Genomic DNA, 15,442 nt, shown 5'->3' with positions numbered 1-15,442 from the left:
CAAGGCACATATGAGAGCCTCAGCTTAGCAGTAGAGCATCAGCCCAGCATGTGGAAGTCCAGGGTTTGAGTTTCAGTCAGGGCACACAGGAGAAGTGACCATATGACTCTCCACTCCTTCCCCTACTCCTCCTATCTTTCTCTCTCTCTGTCTTTTCCTCCTCTTGCAGCCATGGCTTGAATGGCTCAAGCAAGTTGGCCCTGGGAGCTGAGGATGGCTCCATAGCCTCACCTTAGGTGCAAAAATAGCTCTGTTGCCTAGCAAGCCCCAGATGGCAGAGCATCACCCCATAGAGGGATTGCCGGGTGGGTCTTGGTGGGGGCACCAGCAGGAGTCTGTCTCTCTGCCTTCCTGCCTCCCACGTAATAAAAAGAAAGAAATATATACATATAATGTTATAATGTGAACACTAGGGATTCTCTATTCTATTCTTACAACTCTAAAAGAATGGATTTATTAATATATCAATTAAAATTATAATCCCAAATTATTATAAAATATATGTATTCAAAGGAACTTTAAAAATCTTATACCTTATGTTTAATAGCAAAACTATTATATTCTCATTAGATTAAGTACTAGAAAACAGTTTTTTATGTTTTTACTCAGTAGCTACTTATCAGAAGTAATTAATACAGTGCCCACTTCACCAGCACATATACTAAAACTGGAACAATACAGAGAAGATTAACACGGCTCTTGTTCAAGGATGAAATGCAAATTTGTGAGAGGTATTCCATATTTAAAGTGAAAAAGACCCTGGCCGGGTAGCTCAGCGGTCGAGCGTCGGCCTGGCGTGCGGGGGACCCGGGTTCGATTCCCAGCCAGGGCACATAGGAGAAGCGCCCACTTGCTTCTCCACCCCCCCTCTCCTTCCTCTCTGTCTCTCGCTTCCCCTCCCGCAGCCAAGGCTCCATTGGAGCAAAGATGGCCCAGGCGCTGGGGATGGCTCCTTGGCCTCTGCACCAGGCGCTAGAGTGGCTCTGGTCTCAGCAGAGCGACGCCCCGGAGGGGCAGAGCATCGCCCCCTGGTGGGCAGAGCTTCGCCCCTGGTGGGCGTGCCAGGTGGATCCTGGTCGGGCGCATTCGGGAGTCTGTCTGACTGTCTCTCCCCGTTTCCAGCTTCAGAAAAATACAAAAAAAAAAAAAAAAAAAGTGAAAAAAATACCAAAAAATAAAATATGAGAGTACCCTTCTATTACTAGATGGAATGCTGCTTGATTCATAAATCACTTGATAAAGGCAATTAGGTCTTCAAAACAAATTAAAATACCAATGGCATTTATTATTTTTTTATTGATTGATTTTAGAAAGACAGAGGGAGAGAGAGAGAGAGAGAAGGAAGCATTCATTTGTTGTCCTACTTGGTTGTGCAGTCATTGGTTGCTTCCTGTGTGTGCCCTGACTTGGATCGAACCCATAACCTTGTCATTTCTGATTGACACTAACCAACTGAGCTAACCAACTGAGCTAATTGGCCAGGACCTCCAATGGCATTTTAATTTTTAAGCAAAATTCCTCAATTTCAGGCTTTTGTTGATAACAGAATTAACTAAATTGCACAAGCTTTATTGTTTACCTAACTCTTTGACCTTAAGTAGGTTCCTTAACCTCTCTGGATCTAGTCCTTTTATAAAAATTTAAGGAGTTATATTAAATTGTCTTAGAAGTTCTGCCTAGCACTAACATACATTGTAAGTTACTTTTTACAAATAGAGAAATAAAAATTCTAATCTTAAGTAACTTTCCAGGAGTCACATGATGAGGAGAAGAACACCTAATTTTAAGTAAATTAATCATATCCAGACTGGATACATTTGCCAACCAGAAGCCCGTTGTAGAAAAACTGTCCTTAAACTTCCCAGGCACACCTGCTGTCAAGGATCTGTCCTCGAGGCATCAGTTGCCAAAGTTCATCTCACTCAAGAATGGGAAGGAAAAAAAAAAAAAGAATGGGAAGGATATGAGGAGCTCTAAACTCACTGGTTTGGTCTTGGGGATGTTTCCTATGTATCAGAGTCTCGCAAAACTCCTGGAGACTAGAGTAGGAAGGAAGAAGAGGCCCTGGAGTCAACATGATCTCTACAGAGACTTGAGACAGGAGATGACTTAGCTATAAGATTGTTCCTACAATAGGCTTTGTGTCTTGTTACGACTTTGTAGCTACACAAACTTTCTGGTAAGTAAGAAAACATGTTAAACTCATTTTGAATCCCTGCCCTTTTTATGTGATTTTAATTATGGAGAAGTTGTACCAAAGGTTGAATACTGATCCCTGGTTCATCAGCACGTGGTCTAAGATCTAAGCTTTCTTTTTCCAGGTTTCTCTGCAATAAGGCAATATCCTAGCTTAAAGTGTCTATGTCTCTAAAACAGAAAAGGAGAAATGAAGCAAAGACAAACTCTGTGGGTTAGGTTTTCTATAATAATACAGGTTTCATACAGAAATGAGCTATTTTTGTTGGACAGAGAATACTTATAATTCTGATAATGGCAAACATACACATAGTGTTTACACTGTCAGGCTCTGTTCTAAGAACCTTACAAGTACTAACTCATTTAATCCTCACCACAACCTTATAGGATAATCATACCACTCTTCCCATTTTGTAGACCAGGAAACTGAGGCATAGGCGGCTGACTAGCATGCTCAGAGCATACATTTAGTAAGTGGTAGAGTTTGATGAGCCCAGGCGGTCTGGCTCCAAGGTCCATGCTCATTTTGCTCCCTTTATGGGCCTTATTTGTTACTACTACCTTGTACCTAGGGTGGTGGAGCTCTGACTTCTAGGAGCATCAGAATCATCTGAGGCACTTGTTAAAAGTGCATATTTCTGGCCCTTTTTCCTACCAACCCAATCTCACTCCCACTAAATGCTGATTCCAGTAGACCTGTGATGTGCTGAAGAATCAGCATTGTTAAGAAGCATCTCAAGTGATTTTAATTTAGGTGGTCCCCAATACCATACTGAGAAATATTGACTGCTAAGAAGAATTCCTTTTTTCTTTTTTGAGAGAAAAGCATTTTATTCATCGACCCAAGAAGCATTTATTAAGTATAAACTGTAAACTCAGAATTGTATTAATTCTAAAGTCTGTCTGTGTGAGACTACTTTAATTACTGGGTCCTTGACATGAAGGAACTTTTACTCTTATTGCAAAGGCTAAACATAATACATATTAATTTATTTTATAATTCAACAAGCATTTTCTGAACACTTGATATGTGTCAGTCATTATGTTAGCTTACTTTTATAGATAAGAAATAATGTCAACAGTGAAAAAGTGTCGCCTAACCTGTGGTGGCGCAGTGGATAAAGCGTCGACCTGGAAATGCTGAAGTTGCCGGTTCGAAACCCTGGGCTTGCCTGGTCAGGGCACATATGGGAGTTGATGCTTCCAGCTCCTTCCCCCCTTCTCTCTCTCTGTCTCTCCCTCTCCTCTCTAAAATGAATAAATAAAAAATTAAAAAAAAAAAAAAAACATTAAAAAAAAAAAAAGTGTCAAAAATATTCCAATCAAAATACTTAGGGAGGAGTGCACAGTGCAAATAGAAACCTCTCCATTGAATCATCTACAGCAGTGGTCCCCAACCTTTTTTGGGCTATAGACCGGTTTGATGTCAGAAAATATTTTCATGAACCGGCCTTTAAAGTGGGACAGATAAGTGTATCACGTGACTGAGACAAGCATCAAGAGTGAGTCTTAGGTCCTGGCCAGTTGCTCAGTGGTAGAGCGTCGGCCTGGCATGTGGGAGTCCCAGGTTTGATTCCTGGCCAGGGCACACAGGAGAAGCGCCCATCTGCTTCTCCCCCCTCCCCCTCTCCTTCCTCTCTGTCTCTCTCTTCCCCTCCTGCAGCCAAGGCTCCTTCAGAGCAAAGTTGGCCCGGGCGCTGAGGATGGCTCTGTGGCCTCTGCCTCAGGTGCTAGAATGGCTCTGGTCGCAATAGAGCAACGCCCCAGATGGGCAGAGCATCGCCCCCTGGTGGGCATGCCGGGTGGATCCCTGTCAGGCGCATGCAGGAGTCTGTCTGACTGCCTCCTCATTTCCAACTTCAGAAAAATATATTAAAAAAAAAAAGAGTGAGTCTTAGACGGATGTAACAGAGGGAATCTGGTCATTTTTAAAAAATAAAACATAGGCCCTGGCTGGTTGGCTCAGTGGTAGAGCGTTGGCCTGGCGTGCAGAAGTCCCGGGTTCGATTCCCGGCCAGGGCACACAGGAGAAGCGCCCATCTGCTTCTCCACCCCTCCCCCTCTCCTTCCTCTCTGTCTCTCTCTTCCCCTCCCGCAGCTGAGGCTCCATTGGAGCAAGGATGGCCCGGGTGCTGGGGATGGCTCCTTGGCCTCTGCCCCAGGTGCTAGAGTGGCTCTGGTCACAGCAGAGTGACGCCCCGAAGGGGCAGAGCATCTCCTCTGGTGGGCAGAGCGTCTCCTCCTGGTGGGCGTGCTGGGTGGATCCCTGTCGGGCGCATGTGGGAGTCTGTCTATCTCTCCCCGTTTCTAGCTTTGGAAAAATACAAAAAAAAATAAAAATAAATAAATAAATAAAACATAGTTCAGACTTAAATATAAATAAAACGGAAATAATGTAAGTTATTTATTCTTTCTCTGCGGACCGGTACCAAATGGCCCACGGACCGGTACCAGTCCGTGGCCCGGGGGTTGGGGACCATTGATCTACAGCATAACCCTCAAAGCTGTTTGGACTTAGAGTGACTTAAAGTTCTAGTTAGCCTGACCAAGTGGTGGCGCAGTGTATAGAGCGTGGGACTAGGATGCCGAGGACCCAGGTTCAAGACCTCAAGGTTGCCAGCTTGAGCGCGGGTTCATCTGGTTTGAGCAAAAGCTCACCAGCTTGGACCCAAGGTCGCTGGCTCGAGCAAGGGGTTACTTGGTCTGCTGAAGGCCCGTGGTCAAGGCACATATGAGAAAGCAATCAATGAACAGTTCCTGTCTGTCTGTCCCTGTCTATCTCTCTCTCTGACTCTCTCTCTTTGTCTCTGTAAAAAAAAAAATTCTAGTTAGGTGTTTCCCTCAAATTTATCTGAGTTAAATTAAACTAGTTTCACATTATTTAATACATTTATTCATTCATTCAATAACTTTAGTGAACCCATGGCACTGTACAAAGAAGCCAAAAACATTAACTCAAAGCACTTAAAATCAAGGTGAGAAAAAAAAATACACATAAGCAAACTAACAAAATACAGAATTTGAACAATAGGATTTGAAGTTGTATTCAAAAATTCATAGGAAAAGTGGATGGAGGGCTTGGCAAATATTAACCACTTGGTAAATGTGGGTTTGTAAATGAATGTAAGATTAGAGTAAGTTAGGACAAGTTTCTTGAAGTAGCAGAAGTAATGATTATTCACTGAGAAGGAGCAAAAGGTCAGTGTGATGAAGCAAATGACATTAGCAAAGACTCAGTGGCAAAAAGAAAAAAAAGGCAGGATGTAGAGTATCAACAGATTGCCTTGGTTAGAACAGAAGGGTTAGTTGGTGGGTGAAAAGGAAGAGTGTGAGGTTTGATAAGGTATGGTACATTCGGATACAAGCCAAACTGTCATAACAAATTAAGATATTTGTAACACCCTAAGTTTAGCAGTGTTGGTCTTAGAACTTTGACTTCTTTTCTTGTAATGTATTTGTAATACAATGTTAATTCTACAAGATCAAGTATTTAAATAAGTAATATTTTGTAAACAGAGTAAGAGGAAATGCCATCAAGATGGTTAAGCAGCCTGACCTGTGGTGGCGCAGTGGATAAAGCGTCGACCTGGAAATGCTGAGGTCACTGGTTCGAAACCCTGGGTTTGCCTGGTCAAGGCACATATGGGAGTTGATGCTTTCAGCTCCTCCCCCCTTCTCTCTCTCTGTCTCTCTCTCCTCTCTCTCCCTCTCTGTCTCTCTCTCTCCTCTCTAAAAATGAATAAATAAATAAAATAAAATAAATTTTAAAAAAAAGATGGTTAAGCAAAATATAATGCTATAGGCAATGTCAGGGATGGAAAAAAAAATGAAAGATTCTCTCTTCCAATTCAACCCCTCTTTTACCAGATGTGAGGTCAAGGATCTAAGTAAGATAGAGTGCTGTCAAAGGTATTGAAGAAGCCAGGTGAGGCTGCTGCCTCATTTACCAACAGTTGATGGAATAATGTTTACAACTCTACCTGAATTGCATTATTATAATTACTTGATGAGCGATCTGAAAAATGTAAAACAGATAAAAATTAGAAAAGAAAAGATAAAGATGCCTGCTCTGTGGTGGTGCAATGGATAAAGCATCCACCCAGCACTGAGCTTGCTGGTTTGAAGCCCCAAGGCCACTGGCTCTGAGTGTGGGCTCATCATCATGGGGTAGCTGGCTTGAGTGGGGGAATTGTCCACACAATCCCAAAGCTTACCAGCTTGAACCCTGTTGGGGACTGAAAGCCAACATGGTCTTTGCAGTTTAGATTTTGGGGGGACAGAGGTGTGGGGAACTGGCAATAAGCTGACAGTCTGCCCAACCACCCACCTTACTTGTCCTATGAAGTTACTCAAGGCTGTTAAGCTGTGGTGCTGGATTGTTTATACTCATCCTACCCCCATTTCCCCCGGAAAGACTGGAAGCAAGTTTCTTTTATCCTTTGCTTTGTAAAGTTAAGATATTATGTATGGTAGGGGTTTTCGGCAGTTGGTAAAATTCTTGGGTTGCCTTGGAAATGTGATCAGAGATCTCTGATTTGCTAATGGCCCACTTTGCCCTATAAATAAAGCAAGAAGCGGGTGTGGAGCGCGCTCTGTTCTTGCTAGCAGCTTTGCAGAGCCCTCTCAAGCTCAACCTTTTATTCTTTAAGCGTATTTTCTTAATTCCATGCCATTCCCACTCAGGACTTGGAATTACTAGCCGCGCTTGTTCACAGCAGAACCCAAAGGTTGCTGGCTTGAGCAAGGGAACATAGGCTCACCCTGGTCAAGGCACATACAAGAAGCAATCAATGTACAACTAAGAAAGTGAAAACAACTATGAGTTGATGCTTCTCACTCTTTCCCTTCCTGTCTTTCTGGGAGGGAGGGAGGGAGGGAGGGAGGGAGGAAGGAAGGAAGGAAGGAAGGAAGGAAGGAAGGAAGGAAGGAAGGAAGGAAGGAAGGAAGGAAGGAAGGAAGGGAGGGAGGAAGGGAGGGAGGGAAAGGAAAGAAGGAAGGGAAAGGAAAGAAGGAAGGGAAAGGAGGAAGGGAGGGAGGGAGAGGGGGGAGAGCGAGAGAGAGAGAGAGAGAGAGAGAGAGAGAGAAAGAAAGAAAAAGAAAGAAAGAGAAAGACACCATACATAGAAAATGTTGAAATCTAAGGATGGGACATCTAGATCTGACTTAGAGCAGTAACTGAAATAAGTGAGAGAAGAGGTCAAGAGACAGTCTAGCCTGACCGGGCAGTGGCGCAGTGGATAGAGCGTCAGACTGGGATGCAGAAGACTCAAGTTCAAGACCCCGAGGTTGCTAGCTTGAGCGAGGGCTCATCTGGTTTGAGCAAAAGCTCACCAGCTTGGACCCAAGGTCACTGGCTCGAGCAAGGGGTTACTCGGTCTGCTGAAGGCCCGCGGTCAAGGCACGTATGAGAAAGCAATCAATGAACAATTAAGGTGTTGCAACGTGCAAGGAAAAACTAATGATTGATGCTTCTCTTCTCTCCGTTACTGTCTGTAAGTCTGTCCCTGTCTATTCCTCTCTCTGACTCTCTCTGTCTCTGAAAAAAAAAAAGAGACAGTCTAGTTGAAAAAGTAATATAGTAGTACTTTTTCAGAGTGGTGGCATAAATAAGGAAGCCAACAACTAAACAACATAAAACAATCAAACAAAAAAACAAAACTCTGGGTATGAACCTTAGCATCAAACCTAATGGTTAACTTTGGAAGTTGTTCAGTGGTACAAGGGGAAAGCATTAAAATACATTACATCAAAGGGTAATTTTTAAAAAAGTAATTCTTTGTAATATGAAAAAGTTATGGAAATTGGCTTCACAACAATGTAAATATATTTATCTACTGAACTGTATACTTCAAAATGGTTAAGATGGTTCTGACCAGGTGCAGTGGGTAGAGCATCAGCCTGGGACGCTGAGGACCAGGTTCAAAACCCCGAGGTCGCTGGCTTGAGCACGGGGTTGCCAGCTTGAATGTGGGATCATAGACATGACTGCATGGTAGCTGGCTTGAGCCCAAAGGTTGTTGGCTTGAGCAAAGGGTCATTGGCTTGGCTAGAGCACCTCCCACCCCAGTCAAGGCACATATGAGAAAGCAATCAATGAACAACTAAGGTGCATCAACTATAAGTTAATGTTTCTCATCTCTCCACCTTCCAGTCTGTTTGTCTCTCTCTCTCTAAAAAAAATAAAATAAAATGGTTAAGATGGCAAATTTTATTTTTTAAAAATACAAAAATAACCTGGAAATGCTGAGGTCGCCGGTTCGAAACCCTGGGCTTGCCTGGTCAAGGCACATATGGGAGTTGATGTTTCCAGCTCCTCCCCCCTTCTCTCTCTCTGTCTCTCCTCTCTCTCTCTTTCTCTCTCTCGCTCTCTCCCTCTCCTCTCTAAAAAATGAATAAATAAAATACAAAAATAAGTGTCCATAGTTGTTGTTTTTTTATAAAGCATTTTTTTTTTAATTTAAACTTTTGCTTCATCTACTTTGGAGCTTTATCAGCTTTTAGGAATGCAGGTTCACTCAGGTCACCTCAGTTAATGGGAAGTCTATCTATTTTAAGGATACACATGACAATAAAAGAGATAAAAATATCATAGGAACCTAAGAATAGCAATATAATTGGGTTTCAATTAGGAACTAAAATGAACATGGAACTGGACAAATTCCACGCACACCTAGAGACTGAGTTAACTTGTCACTCTTGGCTGCGGCAGGAATGCAGTACTCCCCAACCAGACGGAGGACCATTCATCCCTGTCTCTATGACTACCAGCCAGTGACTTCATTTAGTTATACTCTCTGCTTATAATTCCAGCTTACTCATACTTTCTCTATAACAAACTTTAGCTTCTCTCGCCACAATCAACAGACTGATTCTCTCTGTATATCCGGGTTCAAATTCTTGAAAAGAAAAAAAGAAATCTAACTGAGCTCAATTTTCAACTGAATTATGCATCAGAATCACCTGGAGAGTTTGTTAAAGCACAAATTGCTGGGCCCCATTCCCAGCATTTCTGAGTTAGTAGTCTTGGAATAGGACCCGAGAATTAGCATTGTAACAGAATCCCAGGCAGTGCTGACTACACAGGTCCGGAGACTACACTTGAGAACCACTGGCATATGCTTAATCATTCTTTTATCTGCTTGGACAGAGCAGCTGGGGCTTTACCTCCTGTTGCCAATAGCATATGTCTAAATTGACTCTCAGGCTCATAATAGGGAGATTTTTTTAAAACTTCCTACTCATTTTAGCCTCCTCATTTATGCAGTCACCCAAGTCCTAGTGCTTTTTCTTTTAAAAAAAATCATTTTTAATTTTCAATTACAATTGACATACAATATTGTATTAGTTTCAGGTGTACAACCCAGTGATTAGATGTTATACAACTTACTAAGTGAAAATCCTGATCAATCTCGTACCTGACACCATACATAGTTATTACAATATTGACTATATTCCCTGTGCTGTACTTTACATCCATCCCTATGACTATTCTGTTACTACCAATTTGTACTTCTTACTCCCGTCACCATGTTCACCCACACTCCCAGCCCCTTCCATCTGGCAACATCAAAACCTTCTCTGTATCTAGGAGCCTGATTCTGTTCCGATTACTCGTTTATTTGTGTTTTAGATTCAATTGTTGATAGACATGTATTTATTGCCATTTTATTATTAATATTTTTTTTCTTCTTCTACTTCTACTTAAGACCCTCTAAGATTTCATGTAATACTTGTTTGGTGTTGATGAACTCCTTTAGCTTTTTCTTGTCTGGGAAGCTCTTTATATGTCCTTCAATTCTAAATGACAGCTTTTTCTGTAGAGTAATATTGCTTTGAATATTTCTTGACAATATCTTCTGATCTGCAGAGTTTCTGTTGAGAAATCAGCTGACGGTCTCATGGAAGCTTCCTTGTAAATAACTAACTGCTTTTCTCTTTTAAAAAAAATTTTTTTTAATTTATTGATTTTAGAAAGAAGAAGGAAGGGAGGAAGAGAGAGAGAGACATAAATTTGTTGTTGCACTTATTTCTGCATTCATTGGTTGATTCTGCCTGAATCCTGACTTGGAATCAAACCTACAACCTTGGCTTATGGGAACAACACTTTTAACCAATGAACAACCCAGCTAGGGCTAACTGCTTTTCTCTTGCTGCTTTTAAAATTCTCTCTTTGTCTTTAACCTTTTGCATTTTAATTATAATGTGTCTTGGTGTGTGTTTCTTTAGGTTCATCTTATTTGGGACTCTGCACTTCCTGGACTTGTATGTCTTTTTACTTCACCAAGTTAGGCAAGTTTTCTGTCATTATTTCTTAAAATAGGTATTCAATTTCTTGCTCTCTATATTCTCCTTTCCGCACCCCCATGATGCAAATGTTGCTATGCTTGAAATTGTCCCAGAAGTTTCTTACACTATCCTGATTATTATTTTTTGTTGTTTTTCTTTTTTCTTTGTGCTGTTCTGATTGGTTATTTTTTGCTTCCTTGTGTTCCAAATTGCTATTTTGATTCTTGGCTTCATCTACTTACTTTGATTCTTTTTTTTTTTTTTAATGACAGGGGCAGATAGGGACAGACAGACAGGAAGGGAGAGAGATGAGTTGTTCATTGATTGCTTTCTCATATGTGCCTTGACCAGGGGGCAACAGCAGACAGAGTGACAGAGTAACCCCTTGCTCAAACCAGATGAGCCCGTGCTCAAGCTGGCAACCTCAGGGTTTCAAACCTGGGTCCTCAGCATCCCAGTCTGATGCTCTATCCACTGCGCCACCACCTGGTCAGGCTTACTTTGATTCTTTGTAAATTATTCTTTATTTCAGTTAGTGTATCTGGTCCTTTTTTTTTTTTCATTTTTCTGAAGCTGGAAACAGGGAGAGACAGTCAGACAGATTCCCACATGCGCCCCACCGGGATCCACCCGGCACGCTCACCAGGGGCGACGCTCTGCCCACCAGGGGGCGATGCTCTGCCCATCCTGGGCATCGCCATATTGCGACCAGAGCCACTCTAGCGCCTGAGGCAGAGGCCACAGAGCCATCCCCAGCGCCCAGGCCATCTTTGCTCCAATGGAGCCTTGGCTGCAGGAGGGGAAGAGAGAGACAGAGAGGAAAGCGCGGCGGAAGGGTGGAGAAGCAAATGGGCGCTTCTCCTGTGTGCCCTGGCCGGGAATCGAACCCGGGTCCTCCGCACGCTAGGCCGACGCTCTACCACTGAGCCAACCGGTCAGGGCCTCTGGTCCTTTTTTATAGTTTCTATGTCTTTTTTTATGTTGTTGAATTTCTCTGTAAAGTCAATTTACTCTTTCTTTAAGTTCCTTGAGCATCCTTTATAACCAGTGTTTTTAACTCTAGCAAGTTGCTTGTCTCCATTTTGTGTAGTTCTTTTTCTGGAGTGTTGTTATATTCTTTCCTTTGGGACATGTTTTTTTGTCTCCTCACTTTGGCAGCCTCCCTGTGTTTGTGTCAATGTATTAGGTAGAGCTTCTATGTCTTCCAGGAATGGTAGAATGCCTAATGTAGTATATGTCTTATAGGGTCCAGTGGCACAGCCTCCCTGTTCACCCAAGCTGGGCATGCCAGGTGCACCCCCACCATGTGGGCTGTGTACACCCTCCTGTTCTAGTTGAGCCTTGATTGCTGTTGGTTTGTCAATAGGAGGGATTTACTCCCAGGCCAATTGGATACAAAGACTGGCTGTCACCACCATGGATGATCAGCTGTGCAGGCACCCACACCACAGACCACTGAGTCTACTGCTTGAGTGTGTAGTTTGTGGAGCTGGTTGGGTAGTGCTTCAATGTGGTCTGAAGCTACCCACCAGGTGCACTGGCTCTGGGGCCTCCCAGGAGGTGCAGACCAAGGTCCGCTACACCTGTGTTCTGCTCAGGGCCACCCAGCATGAGCTACAAAGTGATAATCTACTGATAGCCACTACTGTGCTAGACTTGGATGTGCCCAGGAAGGGCCAAGCTGAGAACCAAGGTTGGCTGCTGCTAGTGCTGGGCGTGGGGCCACTTAATGAGAGGTACAGGACATGCTAAGGTCAGATGCTACTTGTTTTAAACGATTTTAGGAAAGTCGGAAGCATGAGTCAGGACTGGTCATTCATATGGAAGAGCCACTGAAAACAACTTGGGTGGTCCCACAAGTTGATGGGGTAGGGTCTTAGACAATCACCAGGGAGGAACAAACAGTTATAGCCAGCTTTATGGAGATTCAGATATGATGCCCACCTGCAGGCTCTGTGGGGAAAGGGCTCAGGAAAAGCACAAATGGCCTCTGCCAGCACTTCTGTCCCAGAGAACGCTGCCCCTCCAGCTGCAGAGCTGACGCTGGACACTTCAGTTCCTCCCCGTGTGTCCCTGGTGCCTTTTGAGCTGTTGCCCCAGTGCTGGAGCTCAGAGGGAGTGAGTCCGAGTAAGTTTGTGCAGGAGCCCTGGGACCCCAGCAGCCCTCTATCTCACTCAGCCCATAACTCCCGCTAGTTTTTATAGCCAGAAGTTTTGGGGACTTCTCTTGCTGACTGGAACCCGAGGCGAGGGGTGCTTGGTGTGGGGCTGGAGCCCTCTCACTCCTCAGAGGGGGCCTCCGCAGCTGAAAAATCCCTCCTGACTTTTACAGCCACACGTGGGTGTGGGGCCAGCCCAACCTGCTCGCCACCCTACCTGCTACTCTTGATGTGGTTTAGTCTTTATATTCTTAGTTGTAGGGCTTCTGTTAAGCTGGATCTCAGGCAGTTCTGAATAGCAGTTTTTCTGAATAGCAGTTTTTCTGTAGTTTAGTTGTAATTTTTTTTAATTTATTCATTTTTAGAGAGAGAGGAGAGAGAGAAAGGGGAAGGAGCAGGAAGCATCAACTCCCATATTTGCCTTGACCAGGCAAGCCCGGGGTTTTGAACCGGCGACCTCAGCGTTCCAGGTCGACACTTTATCCACTGCGCCACCACAGGTCAGGCTGTAGTTTAGTTGTAATTTTATGTGGTTGTGGGAGATTGTGAGTACTACGTTTATCTATGCTGACATTTTGACCGGAAGCCCAGTGTTATACCTTTATCTACTGAATGTCTCTGATCTCTCCTTTTATTTTCCTCAACCACTGCCTTAATCCAGGGTCTCATCTCCCCATACCTAATAGCTACAGAAAAGCTCCCTGTTCTAAACCATCCTCTTCCCACACATGCCAATTACCCTTTCCACTGATAGATCTCAAATGCTTTGTTAGTTGGCTTCCTTTGCCCACCTAATTAAACTAAATGCTGCAACACCTCTAAACTTTTTGCATTTAAGTCAATAATATTTAAACACTTGTTGTTACATGTTAACATTTCCTTTCTTTTTTTATTTTTATTTTTTACAGAGACAGAGAGAGAGTCAGAGAGAGGGATAGACAGGGACAGACAGACAGGAATGGAGAGATGAGAAGCATCAATCATTAGTTTTTCATTGCGCATTGCGACACCTTAGTTGTTCATTGATTGCTTTCTCATATGTGCCTTGACCGCGGGCCTTCAGCAGACTGAGTAACCCATTGCTCGAGCCAGTGACCTTGGGTCCACGCTGGTGAGCTTTTTTGCTCAAACCAGATGAGCCCGCGCTCAAGCTGGCGACCTCAGGGTCTCGAACCCAGGTCCTTCTGCATCCCAGTCTGACGTTCAATCCACTGAACCACTGCCTGGTCAGGCTCCTTTCTTTTTAATTTTTTTTTTATTCAGTGAGAGGAGGGGAGGCAGAGACACACTCCTGCATGCACCCTGACCAGGATCTACCTGCCAACCCCCATCTGGGGCCAATGCTCTGCTCATCTGGGGCCATGCTTGCAACTGAGCTATTATTAGTGCCTGAGGCCAAGGCTCCATGGAGCCATGCTTAGCACCTGGGGCCAATATGCTTGAACCAATTGAGCCATGGTTGCCGGAAGGGAAGAAAGAGAGAAAGAGAGAGAGAGAGAGAAGGAGTGGGTAAGTGGTGGAGAAGCAGATGGTTGCTTCTCTTCTGTGGCCTGACTGGGAATCAAACCTGGGACATCCTCATGCCAGGGCAATGCTCTACCACTGAGCCAACCAGCCAGGGTTTTGATTTTTTTTTAAATAATGTAGTTAGTGGCCCTGGCCGGTTGGCTCAGTGGTAGAGCGTCGGCCTGGCATGCAGGAGTCCCGGGTTCGATTCCCGGCCAGGGCACATAGGAGAAGCGCCCACTGCTTCTCCACCCCTCCCCCTCTCCTTCCTCTCTGTCTCTCTCTTCCCCTCCCGCAGCCAAGGCTCCATTGGAGCAAAAGATGGCCCGGGCTCTGGGGATGGCTCCTTGGCCTCTGCCCCAGGTGCTAGAGTGGCTCTGGTCGCGACAGAGCGACGCCCCGGATGGGCAGAGCATCGCCCCCTGGTAGGCATGCCCGGTGGATCCCGGTCGGGCGCATGCGGGAGTCTGTCTGACTGCCTCCCTGTTTCCAGCTTCAGAAAAATAAAAAAATTAAAATAAAATAAAAGCCAAATTTTATTAAAAAATAATGTAGTTATTGATTTGAGAAAGAGAGAGAGGGAGAGAAATATTGATTTGTTATTCCACTTATTTATGCATTTATTGGTTGACTATTGTATGTGCCCTGACCAGTGATCAAACCTACAACCTTGGCATGTTGGGACAATGCTCTAACCACCTGAACTATGCAGCCAGGGCCAAGCTGTCTTTTACTTTTGACCTACACCAGTATTTTTCAAACTTTTTCATGAAAGTTCCTCTAACAACAGAAAATGTAGACTGTATGGAAGAGGCTATCCTTAGGGATTATATTCCTCAGCAACTTTTAAATGTTTCTCTACCCACTTTGGAGAAATATTTTGGTAAACTCCTATCAATTTTTTTTTCTTGTGTTTTTCTGAAGTGAGATGCAGGGAGGCAGAGAGAAAGACTCCCACATGCACCCATCCGAGATCTACCCAGCATGCCCACTAGAGGGCGATGCTCTACCCATCTAGGCCACTGCTCTGTTGCAACCGGAGCCATTCTAGTGCCTGGGCAGAAGCCATGGAGCCATTCTCAGTGCCCGGGCCAACTTTGCTCCAATAGAGCCTTGGCTTCAGGAGGGGAAGAGAGAGACAGAGAGAAAGGAGAGGGGGAAGGGTGGAGAAGCAAGTGGTCGCTTCTCCTGTGTGCCCTGGCTGGAAATTGAACCCGGGACTTCCACACACCAGGCTGACCCTCTACCACTGAGCCAACTGGCCAGGGCCTCCTATCAATTTTTAAAGTTATGCA

General features: G+C 44.2%; 1 non-coding gene across 1 annotated transcript; it reads left to right on the top strand.

The window, feature by feature from the left end:
• Positions 1-637: 637 nt before the first annotated feature.
• Positions 638-744, top strand: LOC136401962 (U6 spliceosomal RNA). Its single transcript, XR_010750883.1, has one exon. It is a non-coding gene; the product is annotated as a U6 spliceosomal RNA (small nuclear RNA).
• Positions 745-15,442: the final 14,698 nt, after the last annotated feature.

Source organism: Saccopteryx leptura, chromosome 3, assembly GCF_036850995.1.
Source record: "Saccopteryx leptura isolate mSacLep1 chromosome 3, mSacLep1_pri_phased_curated, whole genome shotgun sequence".
NCBI classification, from domain to species: Eukaryota; Metazoa; Chordata; class Mammalia; order Chiroptera; family Emballonuridae; genus Saccopteryx; species Saccopteryx leptura.
The sequence above is the reverse complement of the archived record's forward strand: the minus strand, read 5'-3'. Positions and strand labels throughout refer to the sequence as shown.